Source organism: Ostrinia nubilalis, chromosome 12 (assembly GCF_963855985.1).
Source record: "Ostrinia nubilalis chromosome 12, ilOstNubi1.1, whole genome shotgun sequence".
Taxonomy (NCBI): domain Eukaryota; kingdom Metazoa; phylum Arthropoda; class Insecta; order Lepidoptera; family Crambidae; genus Ostrinia; species Ostrinia nubilalis.
The window spans coordinates 4814050-4839432 of record NC_087099.1 but is presented as its reverse complement, the minus strand read 5'-3'; the positions used below and the strand labels follow the sequence as shown (position 1 = coordinate 4839432).

At 35.1% G+C, this 25383-nt stretch overlaps 1 protein-coding gene across 1 annotated transcript in view; it reads right to left on the bottom strand.

Annotated features, from left to right (window-relative positions):
• Positions 1-25383, bottom strand: part of LOC135076823 (angiotensin-converting enzyme-like) — a 223073-nt gene that overhangs the window by 88614 nt on the left and 109076 nt on the right. The window contains exon 3 of the mRNA XM_063971290.1: positions 17564-17591. The gene's annotated coding sequence lies outside the window, so the exon portion shown is untranslated. The remainder of the gene's footprint in view (positions 1-17563; positions 17592-25383) is intronic.

The following is a 25383-nucleotide window of genomic DNA, read 5'->3' as shown; positions in this document are numbered from 1 at the left end:
TTCATTATGGCTGTTTTTAGTTAGACACTGATTTCGTAACTAAAGGACGCATGTTTTTATTTGATCTGAGTAAGATAACTCAAAGCGCACGGAAAGTACCTAATTATGAGGAAAATTAACCATAGTATTAATATGTTTCTTATTTATAGTTACGCAAAAGAAACCAATAGGTAGTATTCTGAAAAATTACTGTTTTGGAGATAACATGTTTCTCCCCGTACCACAGACTTGTTTACGTCATACAAACGCCACGATGATATCAACAATGGCTTCCTTAAACTAAATGCAAACCAACATTTAACGCAGCTGTCTAAAATACTGTCATGTAAAGCACATGAGTGCTCTGACCTTACAAACAATCTGCTTGAAAATCATGCTCTACCATTTCAGTAAGCACACGTTCACTTTCACAAATTGCTTTTATCTCAAGCTACCGAACCGACAAATTCACCAATTTGCAGATGCGTAATTGTCTACGTAATGCGCAAAGGAATTATTTCTACGATGTTTTGGGATACCTGTAAAAAGGTGTTAGTTACAATTCCCATTTTTTTTATTCCGTGGAAGTAAACAAATTATCTGGATGCACTGTAAATTTTATACGGGGACATTAGGAGTATCTTTTTCAGAAAGATTTGATTGTATCAATGTAAAAGCTATTTCAGATTGCTATTATTTAGGTGTTTATTTTAAGCTAATTGCGATGTGATTTGATTGTATTTCTCTAACTGCAATTAGTACCATTTAAATCATGTACGCGATAAAAGTTTTACTGAAAAAGTTTATTTTTTAAATTAATTTAGGTTAACAGGGATTTTAACATTTGTGTATTTGTGGTGATTGAAATACATTTTTACTCCTATATTATTTTGCTATCCGTTTAAACGTCGAGTATGCCATGTCGCACCCTTCCTGGAATAAGTACGCAAGTGAAAAATGCCAACTTTTCAGGAGCGTAAAAAAACTGTCCTAAAAATTTATTACCATTATTAAAAATATGTGTTATACATCAAAAGATAGCTAAAAATGTCTGTGAGGGGCCTATGTATTTATATTTAAAATACACTTAATAGGTTTTGAGAAAAACTTAAAAAAGAGCGTTGCGTACTTATTCCGCGAAACATATTTAACACCTTGTTGTTGTAATTATGAATATTGCATTGTTGACATGTAAAGGAATACATGCTGTTTGGTATTATTGCAGATAACCACTTATTGGCGTTCAGATTTAGTCGTGCATTCAACGTGTAAGTGTAGTTTACGTAGTTTTTCCTCGAACTATTCGTATTGAAATAAATTCGTAAAAAGGATAACGTACTTTTACCTTGTGAAAAATTACATTACTTATGGTAGTATTTAAAATTATAGCTTTATTCAAAATCAAAAAGTTACAATATTTTTGCATAACTATATTATAATTTTCGGAAATTGCATTTTTAGGGAGAAACGAGCTATCAAAAGGACTGATGCCCGTTTTCACCATCAATCCCTAATTTGTAAGTGACCTCTATGGTGATACATTACTGGAATTTTGTTTTTATAGGGGTCACTTAAAAATTTGGGATTAATGGTGAAAACGGGCATAAAACTCATTTATTTTTGCAAGAAGGCTTTTATAAAGCACTTTTATAGTTTTACACTCCCCAGTATTAACCCAACCACTGCTTCAGGACATTTTTTTTTACGGAAGCGGTAGATAGATATTTTGTAAAGTTACCATTTAAAACAGAAAATCCACAATCACCATTTGCAGACACCAAACCGAGGAATGAACTGCCGTTTGCAGTATTTGCGGACCAATACGACCTAAAACCTTTAAGAGCAGACTCTAATACTTTAAAGACAATCAACGCACCTGTAACTCACCGAGGAGTGGGTGTCTATGGGCGGCGGGTAAACACTTACCATCAGCTGATTCGTCTGCTCGTTTGCCTCCTTTCCCTTAAAAAATCCAGAAACATAACCACTCACAGGTCCGTTCAATTAGAAAGGAAGTTACAGAAATCACTAGACCTGAAAAAATATTAACGAACACACCGATTTTTTTTATTAAAAGAGATACCTACCTGAAAAAGGAAAAGAAACAAGACTGACAGTATACTTACCTCATCATGCGGTCGTCTGGAATAATACGGAGACAACTCGCGCACGATTATAATATTTTATGCTTTGTGTTAAGGTTCGATTTATATTTCATTGAATAACGAACTGCTTGTAGGTTCCCAGCTGCAAGAAAACCCGAGAAATATTATAATGAGATGAAACGTGTTTGCTTCATAGATGACATTATGAAGATGATCTTCAGATTTATGTGACAAAAAATGATTCGGATTACCGGAGTACCGATTTTTATAAAATAATAAAACAATATTTTTATATCAACGACCTTTTATCAGGAGTGGACTGGTCAATTGAAGCTATAATGCTATAATTTAATGAGAACTTTCAGAGCAGATAATAATACATCTGATGTGACCATCCACCAGGTTACACTTCAGAGAATGTGCGAAGGAATTACTCGACCTAATTCCACCAGCCCCCTTCCATCATCAGACGCTGGTTAACGTATCATTCCTACATTGTCGACATTCCACCAGCTTGCACTAAGCGTTTCGATAAACTCTTTTATAATGCGAACAGGTCGCTGCCTGCTGCTGTCTCTCCTGAGCACTATACCGGACCTTATAGGCACTTACAGGTAGATATCTATCATCTTATACTGCATCTCACTTAACATCACATGCAATTGCGGTCAAATACCTTTTGCTACCTAGTTCTGCGTTGAGTTTATGAAGTCAATAGAAGACAACAAAATATAAGCTGGTGCTAAATTAGTTTTATGAACCTTGATGGAACAGTCCAAGCAGTGGGTATTGAATGGAATTTGAGCACAGATTTCAATACAATGTGAATATACCACAAATTGCAAAACCAACCATGAAACGTAACATTTTATCTGATACATCTGATCAAACTTTTTGATCCCCTTGGCTGGAGCTTAGCGTTAAGTACAGTCATGGCTAAGATTCTAATGGAAATAGAATAGAAAGTATTTATTTGTTTAAAAAAAAACTTTGGCCTATAAAAAACTAGTAAGGATAGAAAGATAAGTAACTCATTAGAAAAAGATTGGATTAAGATACGGCAGGATTTGATTCACATTGACAAAATACAGATATAGGTTGGTATACTATCTATAGCTATCTATAGCTATCTCTATAGAGAAAAAATACATCATCATCATTTCAGCCACAGGAACTGCTGAACATAGGCCTCCCCCAATGACTTCCACATCGCGCGGTTGGAAGCACATAGTACTTACGCAGAACTGACGGCCGATGGGGCAGGCAAGGTTATGGAGCGGACACCACGTTCTGGAAAACGCAGCGTTAAGACATCCATCCACAAGGTGGTCCGACGACCTGATAAAGGTAGCGGGAAGGCGTTGGATGCAGGCCGAGTAAAAATACAATACAATGAATTTAGCGATGCCTCTGTGAGTGCAATAAACTGCAGCCGTTCACTATCAACTAGATGAAGGATTTAAAACGAAATTAATTGCTAAAAAACTCAAGTGCTCTCAAAAAACTATTTTTTTTACTACGTCTTGAGCTATGTGGTGCTTTGAGTAAACTGGATGAAGCAAATGAGAAGAAGTAATGTGAAGAATACCAACCTCACAGATGTTCGAACACTGTGAACAGGTTTTTCTATTGTGATCGCCTAGCTGTCTGGAGAGACGAATAGGTGAAAATCTATTGTTGCAAACCGCGTCGTGGAGAAATTCGAAAACGTTCATAATAATTAATACTATAATTCATAAGAAAGCTGATACAGCTCCACATTTTGGATTATCAAGGCGAAACCATTGGCGAGAAAATACGCGCACAGATGTTTCAATTGTGCTAAATTGAATGCTACTGCCAACGTACAAATAATGGTAGATTTACCAGAACAGCAAGTATCTCAATCTAGACAATTCATGAACAAGGGAGACGATTTTGAAGGACCCTTTTAAATTTTGATGTCCAAGGGAACAAAACTATAGAAGCCTAAATATAGTGATATTTATTGTCTGCATGACTACAAAACATTGAACTCGTTGGTGACATCACTTCCAAATCCTATAAGGTTCACACTCGATCAACCGGCGTGCAGCGATGGCGAACAATGCATTTAGGTCTGGTCGCCATCGCTGCACGCCAGCTGATCGCGCTGTGATCGCGTTGGTTTGGCCGAACCCTAAGTCTAATCGCTATCACTGCACGCCGGCTGATCGCTTGAGATTGCGTTGGTTTGGCTGAACCTATAAAGAAAAAAGAACAGTTTTTATTTGGTCCAAAACTTATAGGTGCTTTTATACGCTTTGTTGAAGAGTGGCCGGACCTGTGAAGCAACCAGGATAGGAACTTTGTCAGAGCCAGGAGTTTCATAAGGCCTGGAAATAAATGCAATTTACTGGACAAATAGCTTCAACACTAGGATAGGCACTACATTCCAGTGGCAAGTACAATCTGTGGAGGTCTGCGGAAGGTCGATCAAGTACCACCTGAAAAGAATACAGTCAGTATTCGCTCATCGTACCTACATACGAAAAGATGGCAACAGTTTTGTATCAGGTTGTTGCATTTTTAAACGTCTGACCATTACGAGTATGTCCTTTTGATTACAATAATCCTTAAAATACATATAAACTTGTGTCATTCTATAATTGGGGACACACCGATTGTTGCTTACTGCTCCAAAAGACGTATAGATACATACCTTGTCACGCTGGCAATACACGCATTAGCTGATAAATGAACACATGCGGCTCTGGAAAGATGAAAATTTATCACGATAACTACGATAACGATTCACTGAAGAGAGAGACAGAATTTAAAATGGATCTTGTACTCATAAAGACCGATAATTTTACCACGTGGTAAGTAATCATTGGGACGAATTTTTGATAAACACACAGTCTTACAGGGGTATTTAGTGCAAAAAGTAGTGTATTGGATACTTAAATGACTGAAACTAAGTTAATTTGTGCTTTGTTAATGACTTAATTACATCTAAATAAATGTATCAATATCGGTTTAAAATACAACATCGCCAAAAGCTTCGCAAAATATTAGCAACTAGACTTGCACAAAGATATCTACGTAGAAAATAATGTATCAATTGTTATATATTATAATGCGAATAAAAGCTTCGTGGAAGAATTAGGCATCTAGACTTGCACAAAATTACCAGCATAATGTGCACAAAAGTTTCGTGGAAAAACTACGCAACTGAACTTGCACTACAATACCCACCAAATAATATCCTGGAATAAGTATGCAACAATAGATACGCGAAAATGTTTTTTAAAGTCTTCGTGGAAGATGTATGTAAATATTAATATGCTATTATTCATACGGAACTTTATTAAACAATTAAATGCAAATATATTTACTTCGTTTTTCTTATGGAAATTTAGATATTTTAATGTTGCAATATTTTACATATTTGTACATAATTTCTTCATTTTTAAGAGAAAAATTATGAAAAAAATTGACAATATGTATTACCTCCTCTTCGATTTTTTAGTGCAATAAAAAAAATATCGCACAAGTGGACTTGCATACTTCTTCCAGGGGGGGTGCGATGTGGCATATCAAACCAGAGTAAATACAAATGAGTAGGTCATCTTCAAAGAAACGCCCGAGCGCGGTTTGACCGCGGAAGATGACCTACTCATTTGTATTTACTCTGATCAAACAGAATAATAGTTAACTTTCAATTCAAGGCTTGTAGGGGTAGGTATTATCCATTCAGTAACAATGAACAGACTTTACAGGAATATTCAAAGCTTTACAAGAATGCTATGTATACCAAAAGCGTAATCATGTGCATCGGTTGCCATTGTTTCAGACAGAGTGGCTTTGAGACCGGTTTGAACCAGTTTCATGCAACAATAACTAGTTCAGAAACAACAGAAGCCCTTAAGGCAAATGAGTTTACCGCCCGTTTAAGTGGACATTATTGGGGAACAAATTAATTGTGCAATTAATTTTGGTGACGTCATTATACTTGAATAATGTCTACGTATATTTATGTTTTTATGACCTAAGAAAAAAATATTTAGTCACTTTAAGGTAAGTTTGTATTAATTGAGCTCAAAATTCATTAATTTATTTACAGAAATGTTGCAAATAAAAGTTTATTCAAAAGCAGATTCTTATTCCGTTAAATATTTCGTCTGCTTTTCTGTAAAACTTACAGAAAATGTTCATAAATACCGAGAAGTAATTAAATTCTTCTCTGAAAACCTTTACGAATGTAAAGCACGGATTTCAAAGCAAATATCCACATTATATTTACAAATTATTTTACCTGGAGGTTGTCTGAAAAAGACAGCTTTTAGCAATTTATCCATGCGTAATATTATGTTTTTTGCGGTTTTTTTTTTGTTTATAATAATAAAAAAACTATTTTTTCGATCGATCTTTCTATCGTTAATTGATTCGGTGACCCTCTAGTGGCTTATATGCTAAGTACCTAATTTTTTTTTGTTTTGATTTTCTTTAGTTGTATTTTTGGTTCTCATTTTTACCCGACTGCGCCAGAAGGAGTTGTTTTCTCACTCTTTCTTCCAACTATTTTAACATGTTATATTCATGACTCTCCCCTTAACAGCTTCTATAGAACCCTCCGTCTTTGTAACCATAAATCGCTCTAAGCGTGTGTTAACTATAATCCAAAAACAGCAACAATTAGTGCCTTTGTCTAAGACAAACAAAAGTTCCACTGTTTTGCATAGTTAGTTGTTTTGTAACGCTATACTGAATGTTTGAAGTTAATGTATTTAAATAACTTCATTGTTACAGAGTTTTTTTGCGCTTTTGTAGCATTTAATAATAATTTAAGTTGGCTTTTCTATAGTGTTACAAGCTTAAAATATCTTCAAAAGCTTATTCATAATTTAAAATTAATGCTTTATTAAAGTTCAACCACACCAACGCGTGCATATCGCCATCACCGGCGAGATCCGACTCCGACTAATTATTTTGCTCTAAATTAATCAAAAAAATGTTCGAATGTTATCTTAAAACAACTACAATAGAAAATCGATAATAAATAATTCCAAACAGTTTGTGTTAATCAATAACTCAAAATGTTTGTCTTTAGTAGGTACACTAATAGGGGAGACCTGTACAAAACCGTATACCGGGGTAAAATCGTACTGTATAGATTTATCTGTTATTATTTCAAAATATGCCGTGCATATACTACTCACAGCTAGCAACCAATAGGATCAATCTGTCAACAGACACTTGTTACTGCAGGCACGAACGTTAACGCGTTATCAAAATTTATTTGTTTTTTGGTTGTTTGATCTAATTTTTTGGAAAATAGGAGTTTAAATAGTGAAATGAATAATAACTAACAAGTGTGCTTTATTTTATATTGAATTGTGTGTATTTAAGAATTTGTTGCGATATTTTACCGGCAAGTATCGTGTGTGTGTGTGTGTGTGTGCAGTATTTAATAAATGTCTTTACTGTGTGCATAGGGGTAAAAGCGTACGGGGTAAAATCGGCCAATATACGGTTTTGACTTTGTTTACAGAATTTACAAATTTGCCGCGCAATTGGCTGAATTTACAAATTTGACAAAGCTGGGATGCCGAAACAATGAAAAAAGCTGTGAAAAGTGTTATCGAAGGAGGAATGGGATATTTAAAAGCGTCGACTACATATTACCATATGTAGTAGTCCTGCAAAGTAGATTTTGGGATACCTCCCAAAATCTACTTTGCAGGACCGCGTAAATAAGTTCAGGTCATCTGGTGAAAATCTTTCTACAAACAAAGGATAAGGGCGTTTCAAACCCGTATTTTCATCATCTGAGGATATCGTATATATGTATACGGTTTTGTCCAGTCTCCGGGTCAAAACCGGAAATACTAGAAGTTTTGTTTTTGTTTAAAAAATAATATTTCTGTTAAATTTAAGTGTTATTTCATTGTTGATTTTTCTAGCTAATGAAAACCTTTAATAAAGAAGTAAATTACAAATACGTAGTTTTCTTTGTTTCTATTCTATGGGTATTTATTCTTAGCTATACGGCTTTACCCCGGTCTCCAATAGTTATCCCATGTGGGATTTAAACTTGCCAGCTTCTGTAATTTAGAGCACTAACTAATTGGATACCAGATGGTCAGGTTTAACTTTTTCAGTTAGGGTATTATTAAAATTATAACGACAAAAACGTTCATGAGCAGACATTGCAGTTGAATGTTCAAGTTCTGAATTTTATTATTGACGAATAATAAAATAAATCCTACTAACTCGATTGATGGTTTCATTTAATTTATTTAAACCAGGTTACCTATAATAATATTTTTTCGTTAATTTATGAAAATATCAAATTAGCCCGTAATCCAGAATCCTGATACATAAAGTTAGCCTATTAATTTAACACAGGTACGACTGTACTCAGTGTTGCACTATCAAATGCAATTGACGCGCCTCTATGCCAGGGTTTTTATGTTCCTGGTCAGGCTATAACTAACATTTAATACTAATTCACATTCACACACACTAAAAACCTATTTTACATACACTGATATTCATAAGAACACTAGCGCACTTATACTGCGCACACATCGCCAACAAACCAATAAAATTAATTTCGACTATGTAATAAGAACTTAAGTCCCGCATTTTCATGTTTATTTCCATTTAACGTAAAATGTAACCATCGATGTTGAGTTTACAATTGTTAAGATTCTTTTTTCATATAAGTTTTAGTTTAAGTTTATTGTAAACTTGTTTGTGGTTCATACAATAAATTAAAAAAAAAAAAAAAAAAAAAAAACTATTACCATTATTACAACATATAACAACATAAACAACTAACCATAACAACATTAAACGTTCTCTTTAATAGTGCAAGCAATAAATACATCTTTATGATTCCCAAGTTCCTTGCCCTCGATGCGAAGTTTATTCTTAGTATAGGTGTTCAGGACTTTATGGCCTCGACATAGGAACCAGTATAGCACCAAATTGTGTTCCAATAAAAACGTTCATAACTCTCATTTACAGTGGCTTGTGAGTTCGAAGCAAGCTATTCAGTAAAAGTGAACATAGCCACAGTACAGACGAATGGAGTGAGCTCTCTCGCAAAACTTCTGTCTTACTGTAAAACGCAAAACCATACATGCTGATTTTAAATTTATTAAAAATAAAACAATTTCGTGGAGAAAAAAAAAAGCAAATCAAAAATTACAAAGAACTTGTTTGCTTTTGCATTTATCCCAAAATTGAGTTTCTTGTTGTCTACGTTCTTTGTTTTAAAAAAATAATGTGGTCAAAACTATGCATTTTTTTCAAATACTAATAATAATTCAAAGCAGATTACCGTCATCATAATGCATCTCACTAAACATCAGGTAGGTACCTACTATTGTGTTAAAATTACCTACCTTGTTCTGCATAATTATTTTTTTCAAGAGTCTCTAAAATACACAGACAGCTTAGGCCTACTGTAATTTTATACTTTGTGACAATAACTTCGTTACTGTCCTTTGTGACTTCGTGAGCGATGGGCAAAGCTTGTAATCGTATTTTGGAGTTTCTCCCCGTCTCTATTTTGCGGGGTTATTTGGAGTTAATTATGAATCTTTTGTGCGATAGGCTTCTAAATAAATAATTTTACGCTGACGTCAATATGCGGTGAGTAAAAGCCGAGGGGATTGAAGGAGATTTATATCAAAATGAGATCGGATCAAACAACAAAATGTAATCGATATAGCCAAAATTATAATCAAATTGAAGAGGTAGAAATTTACCTTAAGAGCTAAAGCACACGATGCGTTTACATTGCAAAATCGCACCCATAGAGATATAGAGAGATGCCAACTAATGCGCTGAGTTCGAAACTCAGTGTCGCATTAGAAATTCACATACACAAAGTAATCAATATGTGCTCATTATCTACTGCGGTATCAGTACACAACGTTCGAATAATCTTTAGTACTACGCAAGCAATGTAAACTGTTTACATTAAGACGTCGCTGCTGTCATCATTGCTGTCACGAGCAATGTGTTCTGTTTTTGGGCATATTGATGTGACACCGGCCCCGCCCCCTTGTCACATCTCCCTTTAGTTTCTGTGATCGCACCTATTTCAACTACATAAAATAATAAGTACCACAGTGCATAGCTTGATACGCTATCGCCCGGACAATGTAAGAGCGTTTATCGATCTCCATAAATACTGTTTGACCGGGACGGACGACCGAATAACGGCTTCCCGTGCATCGAGGTTGACCAACTTCGATCATCCGAGGCCGGTAGTTAGCCTCTTTAGCGAGATTGTTTCTCGCAAACATGACACTTTCGCCCGTATTTACAAACATTACTATGAGGTCTCACAGTGCGCGAGGACGCACGACGCTCAGGGTCACACACGAATTTTCCATCAGTGGATAACAATGTCTTGTTTTTCTCCATCCTTCCCTTCTTTCTCCATATAAATTTTATATCCCTTCATCCCTTTTAATCCCCTTAGGGGGTGAATTTTGGAAAATCTGTTCTTAGAGGATGCCTACGTCATAACAACTATCTGCGTGCAAAATTCGGGTGCAACCCATTCAGTAGTATGAATTGTGTGTTCAGTGGCTTGTTATTATGCTAAATTAAATAGGCGGGACAATATAATATCACAATATTTTGTTAGTTATTTCATTGCCACCTTTTCTTTTTTTGCTAATGTCCAAAATAAATTAAAAATACGACGTCACGTTACCAACCTTTGAAAAACCAGTGATAATAGGCAAGGAAAAAAGAGTACAGAAAAGTAGTTCAAGAAAAACGTAATTCACTAAACCAGACTGGTCACTAGACCTAACTTATTAGTCAGTGTCTGGATTGATTGATCAAGATTAATCCATCTGGCATAAACAGAGAATAAAGAAAGTCCTTGATAATTGTACACATTAATTTAGATCTTATTAAAGATGCAGAAGAGTCTAAAGCGAAGTGCATGGTCAGAGGAAAAAATAGAAAAAAGGTCAAGGCTTTGTTGATTTAAAACAATCAATCTCCATATTGGCAGATTTCAGTCCATGACGTCACGCTTGATTGATTTAAGGCCATCTAAGAGGCGAATAGATTTAAAAAGAAAACTAAAGGGTCTAAAGTAATTTGAAGGTATTTTTGAAGTTGGACCAACTCACTTTAATTAATTAATTCTGAAAGTACAAGAAAGTTTATTAAAGTTAAGTATTTAAATAATATTTAGATCAAGATTTAGAGCTTTTGTAGTTCGTAATAAAATATGGAATTGGTCTTTGTCATTTAAGTAAAGTACCTAAATGCTGGTATAATAATAATTGTTGCTGATCGTCCTATACTAATACGCTATTTCACTAGAACATTTATTGTGTGATATATTTTAATTTTGCATGATTATTCCTGAATAATGGGTCCACATTGTATAACTGCCTAAATTGTAAGACCTAATGTGAAAGCTAATGTGGTTATGCAATAAACGATTGAGTATTGAGTATTGAATGATCCCAAAGCATTGTAGTATTTAAATATTTGTCCTAAATAAATTACGCTCTCGCGCAGAATATTCCGCCTCTGCATTAAATATTACAGTACATGCCGTGAAATCCAAATTATTGTTGTTGTAGCTGAAATATGAGAGTTAATAGAAATTCTAATTTAATCCAATTCATCTGTACTATCTCACTTTTGCATTCTATTAACGAAAATTTATTCTTTTATCCGTGTTCCGAAACAAAATGAAACTGAAATAGTACGTTCTTATTAAGATATGTTTTTGTCTGTTATTATTTTTAGTTTGGTCAATATTTGTCTTCTTATCCCGTCTGTGTTTAAAAGGACGCTTATCTGTAGTTTTATCCGGTTAAGTGTGGGTCTGGTTTACGTCCCCATAACCGTACACTCGAGAATTTCATTTTATGATATTCTATCACGTACTGTGTACCCATCAATATTAAATGTAGCTTGAAGTTTCACACGTAGTACAGAGGTAATGGTTCAAAGTTTATTACTGATCGTGGAACTAAAAGTGCCGTTTAGTTTATCGTTAGAATCTTTAATTGTAAGACAACAAAGAAACAAGAGTTAGGTATTTATTTTGACTATTTTACCAGCGCTATAACTTCTAGAACTTTGATAATTACTTCATAAAGGGCTTCAAAGAGTAGTGGCAAACTTTTGAAAGGAAATATTTTGGATTGAAAGTGATGCTAAAACAAAAACAAAATTTGCTCAAGTACTGCCGTACAAATAGAAACTTCCATCAGCAAGAATTACGCGAGTTGAGATGTCGTTACTAAAGGAATATTTTGGTGAAACCTTAAAGAAGACAGATGGGTATCTCATTACCGTCTCCCTTCACCCCACTTGCTTATATGAAATTCTTCGCATGACGCCTTGGGAAGCCATAATAGTGGCTTCAATCTAGACGGTGCGGTGTCGTCTGGTTTCTCCATTTATAGCTTTTAGGAGCTTGGCTGATGAGCCTACTTCAGCTGTCTGAGTAGATAATGTTACCGGAAGATTAAGTGAAAAAGATACCGAGTTATTTCGAGGTGGATTAGGTTTGGAAATAACAAATGTAATATTGGAAAGGAATGAAACGTGACATTTAGAAAATTTAAAGTAAAATGAGCGAAGCATTTTGGCTTCTTCTGAAGGTGTGAACAGAATGTAATGGAATAATACCACAGAATAAGTAATAGTACTTAGGCGGATTTGGACCCCATCAATATATTTATTTTATCCAGCGAATTAATTAATAAATATTCTTGTACATTTTACGCTGAGCCATCTATCTAGTAAACTAAGCAAAGTTACGAGTTCTAGACAACCGAAAAAAACTACTTTTTGTTACGTAATTAATTTTATTGAAGTAAGTACCCAGACCAATACCGACAGATATGTTTATGTCATGCATAATGAAGTAATAAATAAGTAAAACAAGATTTTCCACGAAATGATCTGCACAATCCCGAACAGTAGATTGGATAAGACAAAACGAGTAAATATTCCGGGCACGATTTTAATAAAAATCTAGTATTCATGGTATTTGCTAGTACAGCGGCCTTTTGAGGTGTTCCATACTTTGCTGAAAAGTTGTCGGACTTGTGAAAACTTTGGGAGAAAATATATGCAGTATTTTCGGTGAATAAGAATTTTGTACAACGCAGCTCGAAACTTGTTCGTAAGCCGAATGTGTGAGTCCTTTGAGTTAAGCTGGCGAATTGTTTTATCGTGTTAGGTATGCATACATTTTATTTGTGCGTTTATTTTGTGTACTTTACTACTTTCCGCTGTGGTGTAAAAGCAGTTATTGTTGAAATTAATTGCCAGAATGATTTTAGGAGAATAGTCAGTAACTAGCTGACTCTTGTAACAAAATTGTTACCTATGACTACATACAACAGTATGACCTAATGATGATAATGATGATGATAACCATAAAAAATACTATTAATATGATTAGGTACATTTACACCAAACTAACACCAATGCTATTTTTATCTGATGCCAGAATCCCATAAGAGTACTTACTTGCATGTATGAACCTCTTTAGTATTTCGGCATCGTAGCATCCAAACGAGGAGACGCGACGAAGTTTTTAACGGCTCCATTTAAAGTAAAGTTTCGTTGTGATAATATGCAACACGAGTAGTCACAAAGGCGTAGTATAAACATTAGGTGTGATATTTAAGTAGTAACTGTATGATATTCACTTAAAAGCATTGAAATTCAATTATTCTACAAAAAGCTTCTTACTCAATTTTTATTTCTAATTTCTATTTGCACGTTTATTTTTATCTTGGTCTTGAAAAATGCAATAGAAACAAAAGGTAAATTAAATAAATTCAGAATAAAATGTCCACTCAACTCCACTTAATTATTTTCTTTGAGTGGTTCTTCTATTTCTCGCAAACAAATAGGTAATTGTATTTTTATATTATTTAATGTGAAGTCTAACGTTTTTTTCGTATTTTTCTTTCTTTTGTTTCGTGGCATTTCTATTAAAAGCTCAACAAAGAGAGAAGATAGGTACTTCTACCCGAATACAATTCCAAATGTAGCAATGTCGGAGGGTTTGATTATGTATGAATCGTAAATCGAAAATTGCAAACATCAATCCATTTCGTTATTGTTCAAATTGTAAAGGTTAAGGTTCACGCGTCAATAGAGATTTCGATGCTCGAATCGAACGTAAACCTTTGGGAATCGACGTCCGTAGCTCGGAAGAATCGAACCATTCGAAAAGTGATTTCCGATGTCGATATTAATAGGTTCTTTGCCCCAATCCGACGTCAATGTTGCGTCAGAATAATCCCCCAGATGCGTTGTGAATATTTTATTATGATTTCATCTCGGATCAGTTTGATGTTATTAATCCGTTCGGCCCATTTGTGTCTAACGTGTACGGAACGTTGGACGGATCCCGCCGATCCCTTTATTTCTGTTTATCCCCGCCATAAGCTCTGTATGCCTGTTATTTATTAGCCCATTAGCTGTTGCCGCGGCTTCGCTCATTCTCCATTTGGTACAGGCTTAGACAATTTTCCTTTCCAGGGCTAACTCGAGCATTGGTGGGATTAGATCGTGTAAAACAAACTTTTCATTCAAATTGCTTCCCTACCTTGCAACCAAATAGGGCCGAATGGAATTATATCGAACGTCGTCGATAGTGATGTACCTACTTGTGCATAATTGTATCAAATATTGCAAAATCAAAGAATTCTCAAAGCTCTACGACTATTTATTTTTTGTTTAAATTAATTTTAAGCACTAACTTAAGGCTGCATTTTGTCTACAAAAGGCGGGCTGTTTAAGTGATTGTAATAGAAGGTATTACTTTAAGTACCTATCTAAGTATCAACATGATATTTTCATCTTAGGCTGTCAAGGATCCAAAACACATAAGACTCATTTCCAATTCTGTTAAAAGTAAATTTGAATTTTCCAGGCTTTCAGAAGAAAGCATGTGTGATATAAATATTCGCGTAATACCCGCAAATCATGCTTCTAAGATAATCCAACGGCTTAGAACGGAGGTACGGAGAAATTATTTTTTCATTTCTTTTACGGCCTTGTAAAGAGCTAAGATGTTCAGTTGAGCTTAAATTATTATTAAAACGGTAAAAGTATTATGAATATTAAATGAAATTTAAAGATACTTTATTATTTCATATTAGATTAACTATTGACTGACTCATTGTATGCATTTACTTGTACTACATGCCCATAATTAAGTCATTATCTTTTTATGTCTACAATTTTTTTTCACGTAGGTATTTACCAGGAATTCATTGGTTAGCAATTAATTAAATTTTTACAGAAAATATCGATTTACTTCACAAGTTTATTACTTTTACTGTTTTGTTTGTAGTTAATTTGCTGTGCGGTCGACTGTACACATCTTTGACATTTCAATTACGTTGAACAAAACCGTAACTAAGCAGTAATCACAGCTAAATTACGTATAATATTACAAAAGCCGAACCTTTAAGTATAAGGTTCGGCAAAAATGCTTTACAAATCTGGTTTACCAAGAAGGCAACAAAATGGGTGCGTTTGGCCGAAAAAAACGCTTGGAAGCGCTTGTAAGTGGTAAGCGCTGTAATTCACTGCTAAAAAATTAATGAAACTCATCATTATTGAAGTTAGAAAACGTGTCCTCGCCGACAACTGTATAGTTTGTTTCTCAGCACTAACAAGCGCTCTCAAGCACTTCTCTCCGCCAAGCGCGCTCAATCATTCAAAGAAAATTTCACTTAAACTCGTACTTATCTTCTTCAAAGAATTAAGTTAAAACAACGATTCCCATATAAATACTACTTTATTTAGCATTTATGTGTGGGCCGAAATTCTCTAAATTCTCAAACGGAATTTATGTCTGAAATGAATAGAGCCTTAAGTTGTCAAAGGGCCTAGAGTTGTTTTAACTCTTGGTATTTTGATACGCAGAGGAGATAGGGGTATTTGTAACAATTGTTTGAAATGAAGATTTACAGTCAGCTCTGTAGTGTCTGAAATGCCTGAAACATCTAATTTCCTCAGAAGTTAAATACCTAGAATTTAAAGGTCAAAGAAAAGGGCCAAGGATCAAAAACTAAGTGATCTTCTAAATTCTTCTTCGGCTAACGCCCGTATTCACAAACATTACTATGACGTCTCACAGTGCGCGTGGACGCACAGGGTGACATACGAACCAATCACACACAGAGCTCTATTCAACGCTGTGCGTTCGATTTGCTGGTTCACTTAAGCCAGCATCATTTAGGAATACGGACGTAAGACAAGAATCTCTTGTAAATAATACCTATTATACAACATGTAGGTGTGTAGCCCCAAGCTCCTCTCAATTACGTAAACATAAAAATAACTCGTCGAATTCCAGAATCGGGATCCCATTACCACACCTACTTAAACGGCGTCAAATATCACACACACTGCTATAAAATAACAAAATAATGTTCAATTATTTCTATTTAATTAAGAGTTTTACTAGAATAAAGTTTCTCTGTTACCCATATTTTTTTTTAATTGGAAGAACATTAAAATTTGTGTTGTTGTAATGCTTTAAAAATAAGAAAATCTTCTTCTTCTTTTTTGTTTCATGGCGATGAACTTGCGTTTTTTCGCCACTGAGGGCACACTATTCCGCCAAATTAAGAAGATCAATAAAAGTCCAACATGACACTCCTAGTAAGTCTATTTTTGTGCATTACACTATATCTAAATAAAAATACCTACCAATTATTGATTGCGTAAAATAAATTAATTTAACAAAACCAAATAATACCCTTAAAGCTTTAAATCACGGCCAATCAGTGGATCAGCACCGCGACCACTCATCAGGATTCACCGCCGACACAGGAGCACGCAAATACGGATCTTTATTGGTTTACCGCGTTTGTCTACTCGGCCACACAATCATCACTGTACGTGGACGGCAGTTGGATTGGACGTGATCCATAAAATGGCGTATTTATGTGTAATATTAACTAAACCTAGGCGCAGACCACCTATTCTTTGTCGGCCGATAGTTTAGTCGGGCAGTTAATCAGTATGGGCATGTATGGGAAGTGCGCACATTACACCGATTGATTCTTCATACAAATTAGAATCGGGCCCAACTATCGGCCGATTTAAAATCGGTGGTCTGCGCCTAGGTAAAGGTTCTGCCAAACCAACGCGAGCGCCTGCATGCGCCTTGTATTAATTTGTAGCAATGAGTTCACATCAACACGTCCTGTATTGGCCGCGGCGATCGATGCAGCTTTTGCACATGGCATTCGGGGATCAGATCGGGCTTGTTATTTTGACGTTTCGGATTTTAAAATGGCGGATTTTTTCGTCGTAAACGTCTGGAACGCGATCGCGGCAGTTTAACAACTTTTGCACGCGTTGGTTTAGCCGAACCTTAAGTACCGAATATCTTTTAGAGTCTAGGGTAATTAAGTACCGAATAAATTAAGCTACGAGGTTCGATAAAGCACGTAAAAATTGTAATAAAATATACTCACATTCAGTATCACCAGCAAGAAAATACACCTGAAAAGGAAAAAAATATAATTTAATAATGAGGTTAACAACTGAAGATTGTGGAATAATTAATGGTCAGTTAATTATTACACAGTATAGCTTTAAATGGTTTCATTTTAAGACAGAAGATGACTTAGGTAACCGCCGAGTTAGTACAGAGCTGTAAGTGAAAGTAGTAAATCTTAAATATAAAAAATTGTTTACTGGCAGGCAACTCTTGGAGTCGTTAAAACCTATTTATTGAAAAATATCGAGATGAGACGCGTCGATAACCATTGAAAACAAAAGTTTTTAGTAATTCCACCACAGCCTGAAAATTATCGTTTTGCACCTATAATATAATCTGATTGATACTGTCAGCTTCATAGAAATACGAATAATTTGGCGGTCGGAAATCGATTTCCGAGCCACAATATCTGCCAAACAATAGAGCCTTTTACGCGGCACAAAAAGCGAAGGTTTTTGACGATCGCGCCGCTTTTCCGGCTGCGTCCAGCCGTCTCATTGATAATAATAGGGCATTAAACGATTTTTATAGAGATGTTCACTATAAATAAATATCCTTGGACATTTTAAACTACGCTTCTAGTCCCAAACTAAGCAAAACTTGTACTATGGGCACTAGACAACGGATATAAACATACTTAAATACTTTTTTTTTGTAAATACATACATATTATACATAGTAACACCCAGACCCGTCACAGAAAATAAAATTTCATTTCTATTTCTGCCCGGCCAGGAATCGAACCCGGGACCTCTCGGCATAGTAGTCTGTTCTGAACCACTACTGTGCCACTACTTTGTACGCTGCAAATCATGTTCTAGAAGATTGACCGTTCAGCCAATCGAGATCACTCTTTTTTATCAAACCTTGTGTGTTAGTACTCTATCAACTCCATGAAGCTATATTTCAAAACCTAACTAATCTAGCCAGCTTGGAAATATTTTTTTTATATCACAATATCATGTGAATTATAAGTATTACAATGATCATACTTAATTAAGCAACAAGTCGATAATGAAAACTTAAACAGGCTGCACACGCGCTTTCACAGGTTTTGTAAAGTTTTGTAGATAATATCAAACCAATTAAATTCTAATTTCGCATAAAAACATGCGTAATAATTAATAAAATATAACAAGTAATACTTCTCAAATCAGGAGCGCCTACTCCAAAAGTTTCCGCAAAACATTAATTCTGCCACGGAAGCATTTGAATGCGAAAATTACACTTTTAGCCCCGAGAAACAAACTTCGCGAGCCAGCTTAGGGAAATCTGGGCCCTACTACAAACTGATGTATAAAAAAAACACAAATTACTTGGTAAACGAACACTTTTTGCTGGTTATGTTTTAGGCGTAGTTATAAAACTTTTTAGTTCACCTAACAACATTACTACGTCAGCTACATTTATTAAGCTAGGACGTGTTTGAGCCTTGATGTTTAAAATTCCAAATCCCCACACTGAGGTGAATTTAACAAAGTTTAAGTACCTACGTACCTAGCCACAGCTGTAAATGATCACAGAGTATTTACCCTATCCATTCAAAAATTCACAGCACAATATTTAGGTATCTCGTAAGTGGCCATCTGTTAATATTGTAGGATCAAGCCTTTTGCCTGCCTTCTTTCGATGTAGCAGCTTTACCAAATTCTATCAATCCCATAGAAACATTGTTGTGTTCATCTCACGGTCTCAATCCACGGTAGCAACATTTGCGTTAACCTCCGTTCAGACCTCGAAGTTACGTAATCAAGCTCTAATGAGCGAAACAAAAACGAAACAAACATTCAGGTATTCCTTCACAATTAAGCGGAAATGAGCAATTAGATCATTTCAGCTAGTACAAACGAATACAGTTCAAGGATCTTGAACGAGCGCAGTAATGAACATTATCTCGTTTAATTAGGAACAGAATACGTTAAGTGGAATTCCACATTGAAAGTTGGCTTCGAAACTAATGGAGCTCTATTATAGTAGTAATGTAATACATTGCATTCCCTTTGAATGAAGCACCGTCAATTGAAAATACGCAACTTGCATTTAGCTAATTTACTGAAACGAACCAATCGCACTTAAAGCACGTGGGGGGTAGAACGAAATAGAACTAAAATATTGACATACCTCTTTTGGGACATACATGTGCTAAATTAAGGCTCACCTTGTCGTCTATTTCTCTGGAACACTATAAAGGTTAGAGATGACATTGCAAGTCCGATCGTGGATAGTAAAAAAACATTGGCCCAAAATAAAACAGTCATGTTAAGTAGGTACATCAATGGCACCTCAAAATATCTGAAACCAGGGTCTTAGTATAGGGCAAAATATAAAGAAATTGCTCCCTACAATAACTTTATTATCATGAAATTCTAGGAACGAAAACACGCCGGAGGAGTTCTTTGAGAAGTGTCTTTGCCTTATTCCGTTCTTAATTATAATAAACTTTGCAGCGATGACACTTTTAATGCGTACTAAAACTTTGAATCTTCTATAAAGGGATTTACGCAAACAGATCCATCTTTATTTGCTTATTTGAAGATACGCGCTTTATAGCGCCAGGAGACCAATAAAATGCGAAAGTAACTACAAAATATGCAAATTAAAGGTTAATAATCCCTTACAAAGGTGTGACTTGAAATATGGGAGAAAATTAAAAGCTATTTAAGCAGGGCCCTCAAGGGTCTCGGGGATTTAATGTAAGTACCTAAAATACCTTGTAGATAACCAGGTGTATTATTAAAGTGGGTTTAATCAACGAAATGTGCCTGAAGGGGTTTATTAAAACCCTCTGATTGGTTCTTTGATCTGGTTTACGAGGGTTCAATCAGAAGTTGATAGCAACAAAGGGCTTGATACATCATTGTCGAAGTTTCGTGTAAAATAGTGGGTAGTAATAAAGTAAGGGTAGTTTGTACGGCTCAAGTTTGATTGGGTTTTGGACACGAGTGTTATTTAAAGTTTTCACGTTAGTACAAAACACAAGTGTACTATTGTAGTTTTTATCAACTGAAAATGTACGCTTTTTTGTTTCTTAAGGTTAAAGCGCGTCTTGTAAAATGTTAAGCACATACGACAGCACATCATACTAGTTACACCATATTTTCAGACCAAATTCGCCACTACGAGTATTACTTACAACTACATACTTAAATGAGACCTTACATTGTTTAGCTTTACATGCGCCAGCGTCTGTATATGAATGTTAATATTATTATGGGTCCAAATTTCAATAATTACTCTGAAAACATGATTCGATTAATTCTTGATTATTTATTTGACTTTACTATTCTATAACAATTTGTCATGTTAACGCCAAATAATCACAATTTTTATCACAAATATTATTTATACAGTCTTCATGGTATTTTATTTTCAAAGTCAAAATTTCTTTATTTGTTTAGACTGATAAATAGTACTTACAAATTTTCATTTGTTATATTACAATTAATGGTCTTTGTAATAGAAACAAGGAGCCAATTTACTGATCGTATTACGTCGAAACTATTAACAAACTTAAACTATGTCATAGTTGCAATGGAGATTACATCGGGGACAGGTGAGAGTTTAGCATAGTTCGAGTGTGATATTATGTGCTTCTATTGCCGAGACTGAACCACGTAACTACTTGAAGTAATTTGGTTTGGTTTAATGCATCAATTAGCGAATGCGACTTAGAGTCATTTTTAACGCGTTATGTTAAAGCCCCTAGTCTCTGAATCAATACAGAATATGTTGTAGGTAAGTATATCAAATTATCTTGCAAGTTCAAAAAATTGTATGTAGGTACGTAAGTACATTACCAAAAAGCTTTAAAAGTGCATTACGAGCAAATAGTGAATAAACCTTAATGCTACATATGAGTACCAATATACCACGTTCATACGTCCCAGACGCTAAGTTCGGAACTATGAATTTGGTCAGTTTACTCAAAGTTTCATATTACCCGAACGTTCCACTAACTGTTACTGCTAACTGGCAGTTACTATTACCATATTTTAATAAACCGCTGGGATATTCGTAATAATCATGTAAATAGGGTTGGGGTTAGGGTAATTACAGTCATTGTGGAAGTTATATTGTGTTTGTTGGGATTAATTCATAACGGAATTAGGATTTAGGATTATGACAAGGAGAATAGAAAGGCTTAGAAAGAATGGTCGAGCAAAGTACTATGTTAGTAGTCTCTAAGATCAAAATGTCATATAATTTATTGATAATAATTTCATTTATTTTGTAATATCACCATAAATTGAGGATTTGCTGATTTGCTACATCTAAAAACATGCATTAAAATGAAATATGTAATATTTTCAACATGCATTGAATTTTTTCTTGGTCAAATAAGCTATGTAACGAAAAAGTCACAAATTAAATTGAACGAAAAAGTCGTCAAACTAAACGACAAAGACGAAACACTGCCTCTTTCTTATGTAATGTAATAGGTGATATTTTGAAACAAAAATGGAATGTGTCATCTATTATACACAAGGTTTTAGTACCTACTATGTACTCGTATTATCATAATAAGCCCTTCTATTATTCTAACTTGAGCGACGGTCTTAATTACCAACATCAAGAGCAAATCGTACATCATTGTCTCAGAACATTATTGTGCCCTCTAATTAGGTACAAACCAATGAACACTATCTTAAGTCACCCCTAACATTAGCCTTAAAATACGTAGCGAAAAGATAAAGAAATCTAAGCTAGCCGGGGAACATAACGTTACTAGTGTATGTGGTAGGACCCACATAAATTGGTTTATTATCGTCCTATCGCGGCCTCCACTTATCCCTATAGGGTTGCCAGGTCCAAAAACACATAAGCCGGACACGGTGTTTAATTCAGCCGGAAAGATTCTTCCAGTGACTTGACCCACTTTTAGCTTGGTCCACGGGCCAAGTCGCTGGTTTGAATATTTAAATAAGTTTTCTTCCAGTGACTGGACCCACCTTCAATGTTTTACTAATAAATTAAACACCAAATCCACAAACATTTACTTTAGAATGTTAGTGGTGGGCCCAGTCACTGGAAGAAAACCTATTAATATTTAAACCAGCGACTTGGCCCGTGAACCAAGCTAAAAGTGGGCCAAGTCACTGGATGACTCAAAATTTTACCCTACAAGTCGGACATACCTTAATTAAGCTAATCATAGGTTTATAAAAACGTCATATGTTATACCTACGTCTAATGGCACAGTCACGTTGTGGTTTGACTTGAGCGCTCGACTTTCGACTGGTGCGGCAGCGACATAAAAAGCCTAACAAAAAACGGAAAGACCGGACGAGAAAATATTTGTCCGGACGCGTCCGTAAAAAGCAAAACGTGTCCGGCTAAAGCCTGGCAACCCTAATCCGGATGCCTTAGAACTCCCCGATGAGAAGCTAAGGTCTATTTTGCTGTCTCTCTCATAGAATACGATCTGCTTTAACAGCTACCGTTTAGGGAAGTAGGTATTGAGCATGACTGTAAGTAAAAATCGTTTCTATTGACGATATTCTTTGAATTGTTAGTTCGCAAGTAACAAATAAATACAAAAACAAACGACTACAATGAAAGCGAATCACGATTTCCTTGTGTGCTATGTATAGGTACTTACTGTAAATATCTAAAATGCAATACTACGTCTATTATTTTCATGCTTTATAGAACGAGAAAATGGTCCAATGACGTGCAAGACCCTAAAATGTTTAAAAAGTATCATTACATAAGTGCATAGAAAAATAGTAATACATAGAATAAGTAATAAGTAAATGTTATGAATTTTATTCAGGTAAAACTATTTTAAAGAATAAGTATAACTAATGTTATCTTTGGAACCCTTTATAGACAAGGCAAACTATAGACAATTATAACAATTGCTATTAACATCGTTGTACAGCAGAGTATAGTTAAATTAGGTAGGCAATTATCTTTCCTGGAAAGATGACGCCTCCGGCTATTCACACAATAATATAATTTGAACACCTAATGTAGAAACAAGATATTTACTAAGCACTTTAGTTAAACATCTTCTAAAGTACCATTATTATTGGGCTATTAGGTAGTTTAGAAGGTATTTTGTATGTGCGTGTATTTAAATTAAGTAAAAGGTACCTACTTTTAGAGGTTAACAGGTTAACAAACTTAATAAAATAATTATCATACAAAAAATTTTGTGTTATTTTTTCGTATGAACCTAGTAAATAAGTTTAAGTTTTTGGCAATAATAATAAGAACCTATTTAAAAAACTATTATTTCTAATTAACAAACGTTGTAGATGGGATGAAACACAGAACGAAACCGGGCAAAACCAATCATAATGTAGATTGAAAGTTCCTTTATTTCACGACAGCCATTCATCATCATCTAATATCATCAATCTTCATTTGTCAAAGCAATGACGGACCTCTTAATTTGGCCTTTGAAACAATCTGCCATCAAGGTTCCTGTATAGATGTTTGCTCAAAGTAAGACTAATAAACTTCATGTAAGTTTTCTTCATTATGACAATATGTAGATAAAATATTTTTCCCGTTTTTCTCCTCATGCTCTACTCCTATTGGTCACGTAGTAGGTCACAGAAAAGATCTTTTCAAGTTCAGTAGTTTTTGAGATTAGCGCGTGCAACCAAAAAACAAATTTTTCCGCTTTATAATTTTCAAACCAATATAAGTAGAAGTCAAAGCAACTCAACGGCAAACGAAACTCAATCAAGCGATATTTATACTTGCCTTTAGGGGCAAAGGGGGCCTGAACTGAACTGAATTTTCCAAGAAAATATACATAGTACAGAAACTTAATCTCGCTTATAACCGCAAATGGGGCAGTTGACACCGTTAACCAATACATAATAACTAATTCCAAGACACAACTTCGCTAAAAGGACGAAATTGTAGCCCTGAACCCCAATTAGTTCTCAATTTACCGTAAACTAAGTCGTTAGCTTTGACATCAATAAATAGTCAATCAATTTTATAATTAGTAATTTTTAAATTTTAGTTTTTAAGTCATTTTAAGTTAATGTATTATTATAAAATTTATTCTCGAATAAATATAAACTATATTTTATCAATTGAGTTATCGGAAAACTGAGGAGCGTCACAAAATGTAGCGTCGTTATAACTATAAAATTATCGGAGAATATCATTTTGATAGGCTATAAAAAGTATGGCAATTGACTGATATACAAAGCGCATGATGTGTTGCGGCAGCGCGGCAGCGGTGCGACGCCGGAGCGGTATCGCTGCGTCGCGTCGTCTTAGCTTCAACCACACCAACGCGTGCAGATCAGAATGACAGGTCACGCGGACTGTCATGGGTCGCGCGACCTGTCATTGGCCTATGATCGCGCCGGCCATGGCGATCTGCGCGCGTTGGTGTGGTTGAAGCTTTAGCGTAAGCGCAAACTGGACGACAGTCACGGGGGTTAAACGCCTATTCTTGTCATTTTCAACAAGCTAATATTATGAAATTGATAAGAATAGGCGTCAAGTCGCCGAACTGTCGCTTTCGCGTGTCGCCCAGCCTGAGCTGTCACTTACCAAAAAGTCGAAATCTTTGCGGTTGCTGAAACGTATCGTGCTTTGGATCTGATACCGTCATCTACCGTATTGATTAGCTGAAATCGCAAAAGGAAATAAAGCTTTTAAAACTTTAATATTCGATTAGCGAAACCAAAAACAAGACCAATAAAACATACATTAACGTTGTAACTGTTTCATATTACAATAATAAATAGCACAGACAAAATCCGTAATAATATGATAGATTTACCTCCAATAGATGCTATCAAATCTCGTTAGCATAGCATA